Here is a 5,000-nt window from a genome sequence, read left to right as displayed (position 1 = left end):
TGACATCCCACCACTGGCATCTTATACAACTGCTGACATGCACCTGTCCCACCCCACACACACACACATGCCTGGCTGCGTCAGAGTCACACACACACACACACACACACACACACACACACACACATGGAATGGAGAATGGGGTCCTGGGTGTGTGAGTGTGTGTGGGGTGCGGGGTGGGGGGGTATTCGCTTTCACATCCCTGGAATCTGTACCCGAGATCCTTCCAGGAGACGGAATGTGATGGGATGCTTGAGGAAAGTTCAGACAGTCCTTGTCTGAGTCAGGGAGAGAGAGAGCGGGGGGGGGGGAAGGAGAGAGAGAGAGGAAGGAGAGAGAGGAAGGAGAGAGAGAGAGAGGGGGGAAGAGAGAGAGGAAGGAGAGAGAGCGAGGGAAGGGAAGAGGGGGCCTGCGTGAGAGGGAAATGGAGAGGGACTGTAGCCCTGAGAGTCAGCGTGCGCTGGTTCAGACCGGTTCCTGCTCTCCTCCTCCTCCTCCTCCTCCTCCCCTCACCCTGGCCTGTGCAGACATGTAAATAGGGGCCTGGAGGTCAGCCAGTATTACTCACCATTCTAACTCTGGCAGGACAGAGAGAGGGAAACGCAGGGAGAGAGGGAGGGAGGAGAGAGAGTCATAGAGAGAGAGAAAGAGAGCTAAATGGCATACAGAGAGGCGTAAAGAAAGAGGGAGGAAGTGTCATAGACAAGGAGAGAGAGAGAGGGGGGGAGGGAAGAGGGAGGACAAGTGAAGCAGTTTCAGACACAGAGAGGACATCACACTCAGAGCAGAGGCAGCCAGTGATGGGGTGATCTTTTGGTCGCTTGTTTGGAGTGAATCTGAATGCGATGCTTCTTCACACACAGAGAGAGAGAGAGAGAGCATCTTTCATTAGGGAAGAGATAGGCAACTGTTGTGTTTGGTTGGGTTAGGAGCTCAAATTCTCAGTTCTGCCCGTACCTAACATTCATGAGAAGAGGAATCTGTCCAACGTTTCCAAGTCATTGCACACCCTGACAGCAGTTTACTCTGTAATGGATTGACTCTGATCAAGATCTATTGCAGATCCATTAGAGCTCCTCGGCAGATCCTAACAGATCCATTAGAGATCAGTAGCAGATTCACAGTGAATCCATAAGAGATCCACCACAGCAGATCTATTTCTGGAGCAAATGGGGCTCAAATCCAGTCCAGATTCGGTCTGTTCCAGTCTCCCCAGCTGAGTCAGGGGTTGAGAACATCACATTCTCAGGCTGTCTGATCCGTGGCAGTCAGCTTAAATCTGGGCAGAGGCTCTGGGAGCTGCGGGGTGTTGGTGTGGGTTCTGCTCTGTTTGTGGAGAGACTCGCTGAGGAGAAGTCATTAGAGGAATGACATGTAAACAAGAAACACAAGCACCATGGCAACCAACCACCTTCGCACGCTCCACTAAAGGATTTAGACACCCAGAAAGTGTTCCCTCAAAAACAACCTTCCTGAGCGAACACAAAGAGCTCCTCACACCCTGATGGATCTGCTTGTGCCCACATTTACATTTGATTTCTTTATCCAAAGCCACTTACAATTGAGGAACAACAACCCAGGCTCAGTAAGTTCAGCAAGTAAGTAAGACCTTGGAGTAAGCGCTAAGTAATAATTCTACAAATTCACAAAGTGGAAGTAGAGAAGTATGAGTTGGGCATGTTAGGGTTCTAGGGGTGTCAGGAGATGAAGTAGAGAAGTTTGAGTTGGGCATGTTAGGGTTCTAGAGGTGTCAGGAGATGAAGTATGAGTTGGGCATGTTAGGGTTCTAGAGGTGTCAGGAGATGAAGTATGAGTTGGGCATGTTAGGGTTCTAGAGGTGTCAGGAGATGAAGTATGAGTTGGGCATGTTAGGGTTCTAGAGGTGTCAGGAGATGAAGTATGAGTTGGGCATGTTAGGGTTCTAGAGGTGTCAGGAGATGAAGTATGAGTTGGGCATGTTAGGGTTCTAGAGGTGTCAGGAGATGAAGTATGAGTTGGCATGTTAGGGTTCTAGAGGTGTCAGGAGATGACGTATGAGTTGGCATGTTAGGGTTCTAGAGGTGTCAGGAGATGAAGTAGAGAGTATGAGTTGGGCATGTTAGGGTGTTAGAGGTGTCAGGAGATGAAGTAGAGAAGTATGAGTTGGGCATGTTAGGGTGTTAGAGGTGTCAGGAGATGAAGTATGAGTTGGGCATGTTAGGGTTCTAGAGGTGTCAGGAGATGAAGTATGAGTTGGGCATGTTAGGGTGCTAGAAAGAAGGCTCTCGCACAGCCCCACCTGAGGCAGGAAAGAAGGCTCTCGCACAGCCCCACCTGAGGCTACACAGGGTCACTTCGCTGCTGTGCGTAAACAGGTTTAATCACTGACATGATGGTTTATGATCGCCTCAAAGGGACTGTGCCAGGCTGCTAAGTGCGTTTAAAAAGGGCCTCCTCTGACTGGGATTCTAAGAATAGGCCCGGCACTCTCTCCTAGAACTGCTGCAGGAGGCTATTCTGCACCTTTTGAGCAAACAAGGCCCAAAGTGGGATTTCTGACGACAGTAAATAGATGCATTAACTTGCGTGACCAAATTGAAGGCAATGTTCCCCTGCATAAATAAACCCACAGATCGTGTTAGTTCCCCACGTGCCTTCTCTCTCTCTCTCTCACACACTCACACACACACAGCCACACACACACACACCAACAACACACGCACACACTGCCGGCACCGGATCAGCTATGGTTTCTGGTTTGGAGTCTGCTCTGGTGTATGAGCGATGTTCGACTCAGGAAACCATTTCTGGCCACTGGGAAACTCCCGTGGTCCAAACATCAGAGCCTGTCCCCCGTGACAACAGTCTGAGACAGTGTGTTTCAGGCCCTGGCCAGATCTGACCTGGTGACATTCTGTTCCAGCCTCTGGCAGTTGTTGTTGGCTTGTTCACACAGATTGTTCTTGCGCTGCTTTTGTTCATGCTTTTGCTTTGCTTTGCGTTTTTTTTTTGATTTTTGGTGATTTATTTGATCAGATCATCTAGGCCTTGTGAGCAGGTCTTTCTCTCTTCCCAGGTCTGTCTGACAGGTTCCTCCGGCATTGAAGACGTGCCTGGGACCCGTCGCCAAGACTTCTGACTGCCGAAACGGAAACAACAGCAGCCTGAAGCACACGTGTGAGCGACAGTGTGTTTGTGCAGCCTGGCACCGTGTGACCCAACCCTGGCACCCAGTCTGTACCCAACACCCCCCCCCCCCCCACACACACACACACACACACATATTTTCAAAAATAACGCGCCTTGTTCATCCTCGTAAACAACAAGCGGGTTGAAAGAGTGAGTTACAACACAAGTAAAAAAAAAAAGAGAAAGAAAAGCTAACCTGATTCCCAGAGGATAGTAGCCTCTCTGACGCGGGTGTTTCTTGGGTGAAAGGTAAACGTGCACAATGCGTGCTCTGGCTTTGACTTTAGCAGGCTGTGGTTAGCAGCTAATTAGGCGCTCACCACAGGACACAGACTGTGGCTCCTGTTCTAGTCGGATGGATGCCACACATCTCTCGGCAATGACTGCATGATAGGAGCCACAGTATCCACCAGAACTTTCCTGCAAGAACAGAAACGCACAACCTGGTAGCCAGAGTTTTAAATTGTGTTGTTGTGTTGAATGGATTAAGCAAGGACTTCTTTGCAGCATAGTCTAGAATAGTGAAGGTATTTTTAACACGCAGAAGTAAAGGTATTTTAACTTATGAAGTAACGTTGACCCAAATTACAATTTATTTTATTTAAAGTAACACTATGCAACAATTTGACACTTTTTGAGGTATGGTTTTATAGGCAACTAGTTCTGGTACCATCCTCAAAATTAATTTTGATAGCATATGGTCATGTGAAGGACAGATAAACACATGTGTCTTCCCCCACTAGCCATCCAAGATATGCCCTATGTAGTTCTGTGTAACGGGCTGGAACCCCTTGCAAAATGAAAAACACACATGACATTGCCAGCTATACTGCCAAATGACACCAGGTAGTGTGTTGGCAAGCTTCTATCAGTGTCAGCTGGGCTGTTGGTGGTGTTTGCAAGGTTTTTGCATGCCTTTTAGGTAGTTTGCTCACTATTTTAACTACATATTGCTCCTTTAACTATCCAAATTATTATTTACTTTTACCTTTCAAGCTTCAAGCCACAGCAGGAAACAGCTGTCTTTTATTGAATCTGGCAACGCACTTTGTGTTTACGGCTTCCTGCATAATATATAAATCTATATAATAATATATATATATATATATATATTTATATAAATATATAAGTCTTCATCTGATTCAGTCACCATGTGAGTGTGTACTTGCATCACCGTTTGGAGGATGATGAGTGAAAACGCGTTTGAATGTGAAATCATATTTATGGGTCTGGCCTGATCCACCTGCCGTGTAGAGAATGTGTCCTTTCTAGGCGAAGCAACACTGCAGTCAAGTGCGGTGTGTGTGTGTGTGTGTGTGTGTGTGTGTGTGTGTGTGTGTGTGTGTGTGTATGTGTGTGTGTGTGTGTGTGTCTGCGGGTGTCACACCAGGGCCCAGTTTAATGTGTAAGCACGAGCGGTATCTGTTTGTCACATTCCACAGCATGCTGGCTGCAGGCCACTCTGACAGAGAGCACTGCATAGGCCTCATGCCAGAGAAAGAGAGAGAAGGAGAGAGAGAGAGAGAGGGAAGGAGAGAGAGAGCACTGCATAGGCCTCATGCCAGGGAGAGAGAGAGAAGGAGAGGGAGAGAGGGAAGGAAAGGAGAGAGGGAGGGCGAGACGGAGAGAGCGGGAAAAGATGGAGGGATAAAAAGAGGGCAAAGGAGGAAAGAGAACAGGAAAGAGTGCAGAGGAAGAGAGAGTTTGGTCAGATTGCTTGTCCTCTCTGCAACACAGAGCAATGGACTGGGAGGATGACAGCGTGCAAATGTGCTGAGACAGATGCTGAGCTTTGCTGTTTTGGGTCCTGAACCTCTGCTGTGTGTCCTCTG

The sequence above is a fragment of the Clupea harengus genome, unplaced genomic scaffold, assembly GCF_900700415.2.
Source record: "Clupea harengus unplaced genomic scaffold, Ch_v2.0.2, whole genome shotgun sequence".
In the NCBI taxonomy this organism is placed as follows: domain Eukaryota; kingdom Metazoa; phylum Chordata; class Actinopteri; order Clupeiformes; family Clupeidae; genus Clupea; species Clupea harengus.
The sequence above is the reverse complement of the archived record's forward strand: the minus strand, read 5'-3'. Positions refer to the sequence as shown.